The following is a 15,139-nucleotide window of genomic DNA, read 5'->3' on the forward strand; positions in this document are numbered from 1 at the left end:
AAGTCAAGCAAAGACACTGATGCATCATTTCCTATGACACCCCAGTCTCTGGGAGTGCAGACTCACATCTACGAGGTCATGCAAAGACACTGATGCATCATTTCCTATGACACCCCAGTCGCAGGGAGTGAAGACCCACATCTACGAGGCGAAGCAAAAACACTGATGCGTCATTTCCTATGACACCCCAGTCGCAGGGAGTGCAGGCCCACATCTACGAGGCCAAGCAAAAACACTGATGCGTCATTTCCTATGACACCCCAGTCTCTGGGAGTGCAGACCCACATCTACGAGGTCAAGCAAAGACACTGATGCATCATTTCCTATGACACCCCAGTCTCTGGGAGTGCAGACTCACATCTACGAGGTCATGCAAAGACACTGATGCATCATTTCCTATGACACCCCAGTCGCAGGGAGTGAAGACCCACATCTACGAGGCGAAGCAAAAACACTGAAGCATCATTTCCTATGACACCCCAGTCGCAGGGAGTGCAGGCCCACATCTACGAGGTCATGCAAAGACACTGATGCATCATTTCCTATGACACCCCAGTCGCAGGGAGTGCAGGCCCACATCTACGAGGCCAAGCAAAGCCACTGATGCATCATTTCCTATGACACCCCAGTCTCTGGGAGTGCAGACCCACATCTACGAGGTCAAGCAAAGACACTGATGCATCATTTCCTATGACACCCCAGTCTCTGGGAGTGCAGACTCACATCTACGAGGTCATGCAAAGACACTGATGCATCATTTCCTATGACACCCCAGTCGCAGGGAGTGAAGACCCACATCTACGAGGCGAAGCAAAAACACTGATGCGTCATTTCCTATGACACCCCAGTCGCAGGGAGTGCAGGCCCACATCTACGAGGCCAAGCAAGAACACTGATGCGTCATTTCCTATGACACCCCAGTCGCAGGGAGTGCAGACCCACATCTATGAGGTCAAGCAAAGCCACTGACGCATCATTTCCTTATGACACCCCAGTCGGAGGGAGTGCAGGCCCACATCAACGAGGCCAAGCAAAAACACTGATGCGTCATTTCCCATGACACCCCAGTCGCAGGGAGTGCAGGCCCACATCTACGAGGCCAAGCAAAGCCACTGATGCATCATTTCCTATGACACCCCAGTCGCAGAGAGTGCAGGCCCACATCTACGAGGTCATGCAAAGACACTGATGCATCATTTCCTATGACACCCCAGTCGCAGGGAGTGCAGGCCCACATCTACGATGCCAAGCAAAGCCACTGATGCATCATTTCCTATGACACCCCAGTCGCAGGGAGTGCAGGCCCACATCTACGAGGCCAAGCAAAGCCACTGATGCATCATTTCCTATGACACCCCAGTCGCAGGGAGTGCAGGCCCACATCTACGAGGTCATGCAAAGACACTGATGCATCATTTCCTATAACACCCCAGTCGCAGGGAGTGCAGGCCCACATCTACGAGGTCATGCAAAGACACTGATGCATCATTTCCTATGACACCCCAGTCGCAGGGAGTGCAGGCCCACATCTACGAGGCCAAGCAAAGCCACTGATGCATCATTTCCTATGACACCCCAGTCGCAGGGAGTGCAGGCCCACATCTACGATGCCAAGCAAAGCCACTGATGCATCATTTCCTATGACACCCCAGTCGCAGGGAGTGCAGGCCCACATCTACGAGGCCAAGCAAAGCCACTGATGCATCATTTCCTATGACACCCCAGTCGCAGCGAGTGCAGACCCACATCTACGAGGCCAAGCAAAGCCACTGATGCATCATTTCCTATGACACCCCAGTCTCTGGGAGTGCTGGCCCACATCTACGAGGCCAAGCAAAGCCACTGATGCATCATTTCCTATGACACCCCAGTCGCAGGGAGTGCAGACCCACATCTACGAGGCCAAGCAAAGCCACTGATGCATCATTTCCTATGACACCCCAGTCGCAGGGAGTGCAGACCCACATCTACGGGGCCATGCAAAGCCATTGACGCATCATTTCAATATGACACCCCAGTCGCAGGGAGTGAAGACCCACATCTACGAGGCCAAGCAAAAACACTGATGCGTCATTTCCTATGACACCCCAGTCGCTGGGAGTGCAGACCCACATCTACGAGGTCATGCGAAAACACTGATGCGTCATTTCCTTATGACACCCCAGTCGCAGGGAGTGCAGACCCACATCTACGAGGTCAAGCAGACCCACATCTACGAGGTCAAGCAAAGCCAATGATGCATCATTTCCTATGACACCCCAGTCGCAGGGAGTGCAGACCCACATCTACGAGGTCATACAGAAACACTGATGCGTCATTTCCCATGACACCCCAGTCGCAGGGAGTGCAGACCCACATCTACGAGGTCAAGCAAAGCCACTGATGCATCATTTCCTATGACACCCCAGTCGCAGGGAGTACAGACCCACATCTACGAGGTCAAGCAAAGCCACTGATGCATCATTTCCTATGACACCCCAGTCGCAGGGAGTGCAGGCCCACATCTACGAGGTCATGCAAAGACACTGATGCGTCATTTCCTATGACACCCCAGTCGCAGGGAGTGCAGACCCACATCTACGAGGTCAAGCAAAGACACTGATGCATCATTTCCTATGACACCCCAGTCGCAGGGAGTGCAGACCCACATCTACGAGGTCAAGCAAAGCCAATGATGCGTCATTTCCTATGACACCCCAGTCGCAGGGAGTGCAGGCCCACATCTATGAGGTCATGCAAAAACACTGATGCGTCATTTCCTATGACACCCCAGTCGCAGGGAGTGCAGGCCCACATCTACGAGGTCAAGCAAAGCCACTGATGCATCATTTCCTATGACACCCCAGTCGCAGGGAGTGCAGGCCCACATCTACGAGGCCAAGCAAAGACACTGATGCATCATTTCCTATGACACCCCAGTCGCAGGGAGTGCAGTCCCACATCTACGAGGCCAAGCAAAGACACTGATGCATCATTTCCTATGACACCCCAGTCGCAGGAAGTGCAGACCCACATCTACGAGGCCAAGCGAAGACACTGATGCATCATTTCCTATGACACCCCAGTTGCAGGGAGTGCAGGCCTACATCTACGAGGCCAAGCAAAGCCACTGATGCATCATTTCCTATGACACCCCAGTCGCAGGGAGTGCAGACCCACATCTACGAGGTCAAGCAAAGCCACTGATGCATCATTTCCTATGACACCCCAGTCGCAGGGAGTGCAGGCCTACATCTACGAGGTCAAGCAAAGACACTGTTGCATCATTTCCTATGACACCCCAGTCGCAGGGAGTGCAGGCCCACATCTACGAGGCCAAGCAAAGCCACTGGTGCATCATTTCCTATGACACCCCAGTCGTAGGGAGTGCAGGCCCACATCTACGAGGCCAAGCAAAGCCACTGATGCATCATTTCCTATGACACCCCAGTCGCAGGGAGTGCAGGCCCACATCTACGAGGTCAAGCAAAGCCACTGATGCATCATTTCCTATGACACCCCAGTCGCAGGGAGTGCAGGCCCACATCTACGAGGCCAAGCAAAGCCACTGATGCATCATTTCCTATGACACCCCAGTCGCAGGGAGTGCAGACCCACATCTACGAGGCCAAGCAAAGCCACTGATGCATCATTTCCTTATGACACCCCAGTCGCAGGGAGTGCAGACCCACATCTACCAGGTCAAGCAAAGCCACTGATGCATCATTTCCTATGACACCCCAGTCGCAGGGAGTGCAGACCCACATCTACGAGGTCATGCAAAAACACTGATGCGGCATTTCCCATTACACCCCAGTTGCAGGGAGTGCAGACCCACATCTACGAGGTCAAGCAAAGTCACTGATGCATCATTTCCTATGACACCCCAGTCTCTGGGAGTGCAGACCCACATCTACGAGGCCAAGCAAAGCCACTGATGCATCATTTCCTATGAGACCCCAGTCGCAGGGAGTGCAGGCCCACATCTACGAGGTCAAGCAAAGACACTGATGCATCATTTCCTATGACACGCCAGTCGCAGGGAGTGCAGACCCACATCTACGAGGTCAAGCAAAGACACTGATGCATCATTTCCTATGACACCCCAGTCGCAGGGAGTGCAGACCCACATCTACGAGGCCAAGCAAAGCCACTGATGCATCATTTCCTATGACACCCCAGTCACAGGGAGTGCAGGCCCACATCTACGAGGTCAAGCAAAGACACTGATGCATCATTTCCTATGACACCCCGGTCGCAGGGAGTGCAGGCCCACATCTACGAGGCCAAGCAAAGACACTGATGCATCATTTCCTATGACGCCCCAGTCGCAGGGAGTGCAGACCCACATCTACGAGGCCAAGCAAAGAAACTGATGCATCATTTCCTATGACACCCCAGTCGCAGGGAGTGCTGGCCCACATCTACGAGGTCATGCAAAGACACTGATGCATCATTTCCTATGACACCCCAGTCGCAGGGAGTGCAGGCCCACATCTACGAGGCCAAGCAAAGCCACTGATGCATCATTTCCTATGACACCCCAGTCGCAGGGAGTGCAGACCCACATCTACGAGGCCAAGCAAAGCCACTGACGCATCATTTCCTATGACACCCCAGTCGCAGAGAGTGCAGACCCACATCTACGAGGCCAAGCAAAGCCACTGACGCATCATTTCCTATGACACCCCAGTCGCAGGGAGTGCAGACCCACATCTACGAGGTCATGCAAAGACACTGATGCATCATTTCCTATGACACCCCAGTCTCTGGGAGTGCAGACCCACATCTACGAGGTCATGCAAAGACACTGACGCATCATTTCCTATGACACCCCAGTCTCTGGGAGTGCAGACCCACATCTACGAGGCCAAGCAAAGCCACTGACACATCATTTCCTATGACACCCCAGTCGCAGGGAGTGCAGACCCACATCTACGAGGTCAAGCAAAGACACTGATGCATCATTTCCTATGACACCCCAGTCTCTGGGAGTGCAGACCCACATCTACGAGGCCAAGCAAAGACACTGATGCATCATTTCCTATGACACCCCAGTCTCTGGGAGTGCAGACCCACATCTACGAGGCCAAGCAAAGACACTGATGCATCATTTCCTATGACACCCCAGTCGCAGGGAGTGCAGACCCCACATCTACGAGGTCAAGCAAAGACACTGATGCATCATTTCCTATGACACCCCAGTCTCTGGGAGTGCAGGCCCACATCTACGAGGTCAAGCAAAGACACTGATGCATCATTTCCTATGACACCCCAGTCTCTGGGAGTGCAGACCCACATCTACGAGGTCATGCAAAGACACTGATGCATCATTTCCTATGACACCCCAGTCTCTGGGAGTGCAGGCCCACATCTACGAGGTAATGCAAAGACACTGATGCATCATTTCCTATGACACCCCAGTCGCAGGGAGTGCAGGCCCACATCTACGAGGTCATGCAAAGACACTGATGCATCATTTCCTATGACACCCCAGTCACAGCGAGTGCAGGCCCACATCTACGAGGTCATGCAAAGACACTGATGCATCATTTCCTATGACACCCCAGTCACAGGGAGTGCAGGCCCACATCTACGAGGTCATGCAAAGCCACTGATGCATCATTTCCTATGACACCCCAGTCGCAGGGAGTGCAGACCCACATCTACGAGGTCAAGCAAAGACACTGATGCATCATTTCCTATGACACCCCAGTCGCAGGGAGTGCAGACCCAGATCTATGAGGTCAAGCAAAGACACTGATGCATCATTTCCTATGACACCCCAGTCGGAGGGAGTGCAGGCCCACATCTACGAGGTCATGCAAAGACACTGATGCATCATTTCCTATGACACCCCAGTCACAGGGAGTGCAGGCCCACATCTACGAGGTCATGCAAAGACACTGATGCATCATTTCCAATGACACCCCAGTCGCAGGGCGAGTGCAGGCCCACATCTACGAGGTCATGCAAAGACACTGATGCATCATTTCCTATGACACCCCAGTCGCAGGGAGTGCAGGCCCCCTTCTACGAGGTCATGCAAAGACACTGATGCATCATTTCCTATGACACCTCAGTCGCAGGGAGTGCAGGCCCACATCTACGAGGTCATGCAAAGACACTGATGCATCATTTCCTATGACACCCCAGTCGCAGGGAGTGCAGGCCCACATCTACGAGGCCAAGCAAAGCCACTGATGCATCATTTCCTATGACACCCCAGTCTCTGGGAGTGCAGACCCACATCTACGAGGTCAAGCAAAGACACTGATGCATCATTTCCTATGACACCCCAGTCGCAGGGAGTGCAGGCCCACATCTACGAGTTCAAGCAAAGACACTGATGCATCATTTCCTATGACACCCCAGTCGCAGGGAGTGAAGACCCACATCTACGAGGCGAAGCAAAAACACTGATGCGTCATTTCCTATGACACCCCAGTCGCAGGGAGTGCAGGCCCACATCTACGAGGCCAAGCAAAAACACTGATGCGTCATTTCCTATGACACCCCAGTCGCAGGGAGTGCAGACCCACATCTACGAGGTCAAGCAAAGCCACTGACGCATCATTTCCTTATGACACCCCAGTCGCAGCGAGTGCAGGCCCACATCTACGAGGCCAAGCAAAGCCACTGATGCATCATTTCCTATGACACCCCAGTCGCAGGGAGTGCAGGCCCACATCTACAAGGTCAAGCAAAGCCAATGATGCATCATTTCCTATGACACCCCAGTCGCAGGGAGTGCAGGCCCACATCTACGAGGTCATGCAAAGACACTGATGCATCATTTCCTATGACACCCCAGTCTCTGGGAGTGCAGGCCCACATCTACGAGGTCAAGCAAAGACACTGATGCATCCTTTCCTATGACTCCCCAGTCTCTGGGAGTGCAGACTCACATCTACGAGGTCAAGCAAAGCCACTGATGCATCATTTCCTATGACACCCCAGTCGCAGGGAGTGAAGACCCACATCTACGAGGCGAAGCAAAAACACTGATGCGTCATTTCCTATGACACCCCAGTCGCAGGGAGTGCAGGCCCACATCTATGAGGCCAAGCAAAAACACTGATGCATCATTTCCTATGACACCCCAGTCGCAGGGAGTGAAGACCCACATCTACGAGGCGAAGCAAAAACACTGATGCGTCATTTCCTATGACACCCCAGTCGCAGGGAGTGCAGGCCCACATCTACGAGGTCATGCAAAAACACTGATGCATCATTTCCTATGACACCCCAGTCGCAGGGAGTGCAGGCCCACATCTACGAGGTCATGCAAAGACACTGATGCGTCATTTCCTATGACACTCCAGTCGCGGGGAGTGAAGACCCACATCTACGAGGCGAAGCAAAAACACTGATGCGTCATTTCCTATGACACCCCAGTCGCAGGGAGTGCCGGCCCACATCTACGAGGCCAAGCAAAAACACTGATGCGTCATTTCCTATGACACCCCAGTCGCAGGGAGTGCAGGCCCACATCTACGAGGCCAAGCAAAGCCAATAATGCATCATTTCCTATGACACCCCAGTCGCAGGGAGTGCAGACCCACATCTACGAGGCCAAGCAAAGCCACTGATGCATCATTTCCTATGACACCCCAGTCGCAGGGAGTGTAGACCCACATCTACGAGGCCAAGCAAAGCCACTGATGCATCATTTTCTATGACACCCCAGTTTCAGGGAGTGCAGAACCACATCTACGAGGTCAAGCAAAGACACTAATGCATCATTTCCTATGACACCCCAGTCGCAGGGAGTGCAGGCCCACATCTACGAGGTCATGCAAAGACACTGATGCGTCATTTCCTATGACACTCCAGTCGCAGGGAGTGAAGACCCACATCTACGAGGCGAAGCAAAAACACTGATGCGTCATTTCCTATGACACCCCAGTCGCAGGGAGTGCAGGCCCACATCTACGAGGCCAAGCAAAGACACTAATGCATCATTTCCTATGACACCCCAGTCGCAGGGAGTGCAGGCCCACATCTACGAGGTCATGCAAAGACACTGATGCATCATTTCCTATGACACCCCAGTCGCAGGGAGTGCAGGCCCCCTTCTACGAGGTCATGCAAAGACACTGATGCATCATTTCCTATGACACCTCAGTCGCAGGGAGTGCAGGCCCACATCTACGAGGTCATGCAAAGACACTGATGCATCATTTCCTATGACACCCCAGTCGCAGGGAGTGCAGGCCCACATCTACGAGGCCAAGCAAAGCCACTGATGCATCATTTCCTATGACACCCCAGTCTCTGGGAGTGCAGACCCACATCTACGAGGTCAAGCAAAGACACTGATGCATCATTTCCTATGACACCCCAGTCGCAGGGAGTGCAGGCCCACATCTACGAGTTCAAGCAAAGACACTGATGCATCATTTCCTATGACACCCCAGTCGCAGGGAGTGAAGACCCACATCTACGAGGCGAAGCAAAAACACTGATGCGTCATTTCCTATGACACCCCAGTCGCAGGGAGTGCAGGCCCACATCTACGAGGCCAAGCAAAAACACTGATGCGTCATTTCCTATGACACCCCAGTCGCAGGGAGTGCAGACCCACATCTACGAGGTCAAGCAAAGCCACTGACGCATCATTTCCTTATGACACCCCAGTCGCAGCGAGTGCAGGCCCACATCTACGAGGCCAAGCAAAGCCACTGATGCATCATTTCCTATGACACCCCAGTCGCAGGGAGTGCAGGCCCACATCTACAAGGTCAAGCAAAGCCAATGATGCATCATTTCCTATGACACCCCAGTCGCAGGGAGTGCAGGCCCACATCTACGAGGTCATGCAAAGACACTGATGCATCATTTCCTATGACACCCCAGTCTCTGGGAGTGCAGGCCCACATCTACGAGGTCAAGCAAAGACACTGATGCATCCTTTCCTATGACTCCCCAGTCTCTGGGAGTGCAGACTCACATCTACGAGGTCAAGCAAAGCCACTGATGCATCATTTCCTATGACACCCCAGTCGCAGGGAGTGAAGACCCACATCTACGAGGCGAAGCAAAAACACTGATGCGTCATTTCCTATGACACCCCAGTCGCAGGGAGTGCAGGCCCACATCTATGAGGCCAAGCAAAAACACTGATGCATCATTTCCTATGACACCCCAGTCGCAGGGAGTGAAGACCCACATCTACGAGGCGAAGCAAAAACACTGATGCGTCATTTCCTATGACACCCCAGTCGCAGGGAGTGCAGGCCCACATCTACGAGGTCATGCAAAAACACTGATGCATCATTTCCTATGACACCCCAGTCGCAGGGAGTGCAGGCCCACATCTACGAGGTCATGCAAAGACACTGATGCGTCATTTCCTATGACACTCCAGTCGCGGGGAGTGAAGACCCACATCTACGAGGCGAAGCAAAAACACTGATGCGTCATTTCCTATGACACCCCAGTCGCAGGGAGTGCCGGCCCACATCTACGAGGCCAAGCAAAAACACTGATGCGTCATTTCCTATGACACCCCAGTCGCAGGGAGTGCAGGCCCACATCTACGAGGCCAAGCAAAGCCAATAATGCATCATTTCCTATGACACCCCAGTCGCAGGGAGTGCAGACCCACATCTACGAGGCCAAGCAAAGCCACTGATGCATCATTTCCTATGACACCCCAGTCGCAGGGAGTGTAGACCCACATCTACGAGGCCAAGCAAAGCCACTGATGCATCATTTTCTATGACACCCCAGTTTCAGGGAGTGCAGAACCACATCTACGAGGTCAAGCAAAGACACTAATGCATCATTTCCTATGACACCCCAGTCGCAGGGAGTGCAGGCCCACATCTACGAGGTCATGCAAAGACACTGATGCGTCATTTCCTATGACACTCCAGTCGCAGGGAGTGAAGACCCACATCTACGAGGCGAAGCAAAAACACTGATGCGTCATTTCCTATGACACCCCAGTCGCAGGGAGTGCAGGCCCACATCTACGAGGCCAAGCAAAGACACTAATGCATCATTTCCTATGACACCCCAGTCGCAGGGAGTGCAGGCCCACATCTACGAGGTCATGCAAAGACACTGATGCGTCATTTCCTATGACACTCCAGTCGCAGGGAGTGAAGACCCACATCTACGAGGCGAAGCAAAAACACTGATGCGTCATTTCCTATGACACCCCAGTCGCAGGGAGTGTAGACCCACATCTACGAGGCCAAGCAAAGCCACTGATGCATCATTTTCTATGACACCCCAGTCGCAGGGAGTGCAGACCCACATCTACGAGGTCAAGCAAAGACACTAATGCATCATTTCCTATGACACCCCAGTCGCAGGGAATGCAGGCCCACATCTACGAGGCCAAGCAAAGCCAATGATGCATCATTTCCTATGACACCCCAGTCGCAGGGAGTGCAGACCCACATCTATGAGGTCAAGCAAAGACACTGATGCATCATTTCCTATGACACCCCAGTCGCAGGGAGTGCAGGCCCACATCTACGAGGTCATGCAAAGACACTGATGCATCATTTCCTATGACACCCCAGTCGCAGGGAGTGCAGGCCCACATCTACGAGGTCAAGCAAAGACACTGATGCATCATTTCCTATGACACCCCAGTCTTTGGGAGTGCAGACCCACATCTACGAAGTCATGCAAAGACACTGATGCATCATTTCCTATGACACCCCAGTCGCAGGGAGTGCAGGCCCACATCTACGAGGTCATGCAAAGACACTGATGCATCATTTCCTATGACACCCCAGTCGCAGGGAGTGCAGGCCCACATCTACGAGGTCATGCAAAGACACTGATGCATCATTTCCTATGACACCCCAGTCGCAGGGAGTGCAGGCCCACATCTACGAGGTCATGCAAAGACACTGATGCATCATTTCCTATGACACCCCAGTCGCAGGGAGTGCAGGCCCACATCTACGAGGCCAAGCAAAGCCACTGATGCATCATTTCCTATGACACCCCAGTCGCAGGGAGTGCAGACCCACATCTACGAGGCCAAGCAAAGCCACTGATGCATCATTCCTATGACACCCCAGTCTCTGGGAGTGTCATAGGAAATGATGCATCAGTGTCTTTGCATCATTTCCTATGACACCCCAGTCGCAGGGAGTGCAGGCCCACATCTACGAGGTCATGCAAAGACACTGATGTGACACCCCAGTCGCAGGGAGTGCAGGCCCACATCTACGAGGCCAAGCAAAGACACTGATGCATCATTTCCTATGACACCCCAGTCGCAGGGAGTGCAGGCCCACATCTACGAGGCCAAGCAAAGCCACTGATGCATCATTTCCTATGACACCCCAGTCGCAGGGAGTGCAGGCCCACATCTACGAGGCCAAGCAAAGCCACTGATGCATCATTTCCTATGAAACCCCAGTCGCAGGGAGTGCAGACCCACATCTACGAGGCCAAGCAAAGACACTGATGCATCATTTCCTATGACACCCCAGTCGCAGGGAGTGCAGACCCACATCTACGAGGCCAAGCAAAGCCACTGACGCATCATTTCCTTATGACACCCCAGTCGCAGGGAGTGCAGGCCCACATCTACGAGGCCATGCAAAGACACTGATGCATCATTTCCTATGACACCCCAGTCGCAGGGAGTGCAGACCCACATCTACGAGGTCAAGCAAAGCCACTGATGCATCATTTCCTATGACACCCCAGTCGCAGGGAGTGCAGACCCACATCTACGGGGCCATGCAAAGCCACTGACGCATCATTTCCTATGACACCCCAGTCGCAGGGAGTGCAGGCCCACATCTACGAGGCCAGGCAAAGCCACTGATGCGTCATTTCCTATGGCACCCCAGTCGCAGGGAGTGCAGACCCACATCTACGAGGCCAAGCAAAGCCACTGATGCATCATTTCCTATGACACCCCAGTCGCAGGGAGTGCAGACCCACATCTACGATGCCAAGCAAAGCCACTGATGCATCATTTCCTATGACACCCCAGTCGCAGGGAGTGCAGGCCCACATCTACGAGGCCAAGCAAAGCCACTGATGCATCATTTCCTATGACACCCCAGTCGCAGGGAGTGCAGACCCACATCTACGAGGTCAAGCAAAGCCACTGATGCATCATTTCCTATGACACCCCAGTCGCAGGGAGTGCAGACCCACATCTACGGGGCCATGCAAAGCCACTGACGCATCATTTCCTATGACACCCCGGTCGCAGGGAGTGCAGGCCCACATCTACGAGGCCATTCAAAGAAACTGATGCATCATTCCCTATGACACCCCAGTCGCAGGGAGTGCAGGCTCACATCTACGAGGCCATTCAAAGCCACTGATGCATCATTTCCTATGACACCCCAGTCGCAGGGAGTGCAGACCCACATCTACGAGGTCAAGCAAAGACACTGATGCATCATTTCCTATGACACCCCAGTCTCTGGGAGTGCAGACCCACATCTACGAGGTCATGCAAAGACACTGATGCATCATTTCCTATGACACCCCAATCGCAGGGAGTGCAGGCCCACATCTACGAGGTCATGCAAAGACACTGATGCATCATTTCCTATGACACCCCAGTCGCAGGGAGTGCAGGCCCACATCTACGAGATCATGCAAAGACACTGATGCATCATTTCCTATGACACCCCAGTCGCAGGGAGTGCAGGCCCACATCTACGAGGTCATGCAAAGACACTGATGCATCATTTCCTATGACACCCCGGTCGCAGGGAGTGCAGGCCCACATCTACGAGGCCAAGCAAAGACACTGATGCATCATTTCCTATGACACCCCAGTCGCAGGGAGTGCAGACCCACATCTACGAGGTCAAGCAAAGCCACTGATGCATCATTTCCTATGACACCCCAGTCGCAGGGAGTGCAGACCCACATCTACGAGGCCATGCAAAGACACTGATGCATCATTTCCTATGACACCCCAGTCGCAGGGAGTGCAGACCCACAGATACGAGGCCAAGCAAAGCCACTGATGCATCATTTCCTATGACACCCCAGTCTCTGGGAGTGCAGACCCACATCTACGAGGTCAAGCAAAGACACTGATGCATCATTTCCTATGACACCCCAGTCTCTGGGAGTGCAGACTCACATCTACGAGGTCATGCAAAGACACTGATGCATCATTTCCTATGACACCCCAGTCGCAGGGAGTGAAGACCCACATCTACGAGGCGAAGCAAAAACACTGATGCGTCATTTCCTATGACACCCCAGTCGCAGGGAGTGCAGGCCCACATCTACGAGGCCAAGCAAAAACACTGATGCGTCATTTCCTATGACACCCCAGTCTCTGGGAGTGCAGACCCACATCTACGAGGTCAAGCAAAGACACTGATGCATCATTTCCTATGACACCCCAGTCTCTGGGAGTGCAGACTCACATCTACGAGGTCATGCAAAGACACTGATGCATCATTTCCTATGACACCCCAGTCGCAGGGAGTGAAGACCCACATCTACGAGGCGAAGCAAAAACACTGATGCGTCATTTCCTATGACACCCCAGTCGCAGGGAGTGCAGGCCCACATCTACGAGGCCAAGCAAAAACACTGATGCGTCATTTCCTATGACACCCAAGTCGCAGGGAGTGCAGGCCCACATCTACGAGGCCAAGCAAAGCCACTGACGCATCATTTCCTTATGACACCCCAGTCGCAGGGAGTGCAGACCCACATCAACGAGGCCAAGCAAAAACACTGATGCGTCATTTCCCATGACACCCCAGTCGCAGGGAGTGCAGGCCCACATCTACGAGGCCAAGCAAAGCCACTGATGCATCATTTCCTATGACACCCCAGTCGCAGAGAGTGCAGGCCCACATCTACGAGGTCATGCAAAGACACTGATGCATCATTTCCTATGACACCCCAGTCGCAGGGAGTGCAGGCCCACATCTACGAGGTCATGCAAAGACACTGATGCATCATTTCCTATAACACCCCAGTCGCAGGGAGTGCAGGCCCACATCTACGAGGCCAAGCAAAGCCACTGATGCATCATTTCCTATGACACCCCAGTCTCTGGGAGTGCAGACCCACATCTACGAGGTCAAGAAAAGCCACTGACGCATCATTTCCGATAACACCCCAGTCGCAGGGAGTGCAGACCCACATCTACGGGGCCATGCAAAGCCATTGACGCATCATTTCCTTATGACACCCCAGTCGCAGGGAGTGCAGACCCACATCTACGGGGCCATGCAAAGCCACTGATGCATCATTTCCTATGACACCCCAGTCGCAGAGAATGCAGGCCCACATCTACGAGGCCAAGCAAAGCCACTGATGCATCATTTCCTATGACACCCCAGTCGCAGGGAGTGCAGGCCCACATCTACGAGGTCATGCAAAGACACTGATGCATCATTTCCTATGACACCCCAGTCGCAGGGAGTGCAGACCCACATCTACGAGGCCAAGCAAAGCCACTGATGCATCATTTCCTATGACACCCCAGTCGCAGCGAGTGCAGACCCACATCTACGAGGCCAAGCAAAGCCACTGATGCATCATTTCCTATGACACCCCAGTCTCTGGGAGTGCTGGCCCACATCTACGAGGCCAAGCAAAGCCACTGATGCATCATTTCCTATGACACCCCAGTCGCAGGGAGTGCAGACCCACATCTACGAGGCCAAGCAAAGCCACTGATGCATCATTTCCTATGACACCCCAGTCGCAGGGAGTGCAGACCCACATCTACGGGGCCATGCAAAGCCATTGACGCATCATTTCAATATGACACCCCAGTCGCAGGGAGTGAAGACCCACATCTACGAGGCCAAGCAAAAACACTGATGCGTCATTTCCTATGACACCCCAGTCGCTGGGAGTGCAGACCCACATCTACGAGGTCATGCGAAAACACTGATGCGTCATTTCCTTATGACACCCCAGTCGCAGGGAGTGCAGACCCACATCTACGAGGTCAAGCAGACCCACATCTACGAGGTCAAGCAAAGCCAATGATGCATCATTTCCTATGACACCCCAGTCGTTGGGAGTGCAGACCCACATCTACGAGGTCATACAGAAACACTGATGCGTCATTTCCCATGACACCCCAGTCGCAGGGAGTGCAGACCCACATCTACGAGGTCAAGCAAAGCCACTGATGCATCATTTCCTATGACACCCCAGTCGCAGGGAGTACAGA

The sequence above is a fragment of the Lissotriton vulgaris genome, chromosome 6 (assembly GCF_964263255.1).
Source record: "Lissotriton vulgaris chromosome 6, aLisVul1.2, whole genome shotgun sequence".
Lineage (NCBI taxonomy): Eukaryota > Metazoa > Chordata > Amphibia > Caudata > Salamandridae > Lissotriton > Lissotriton vulgaris.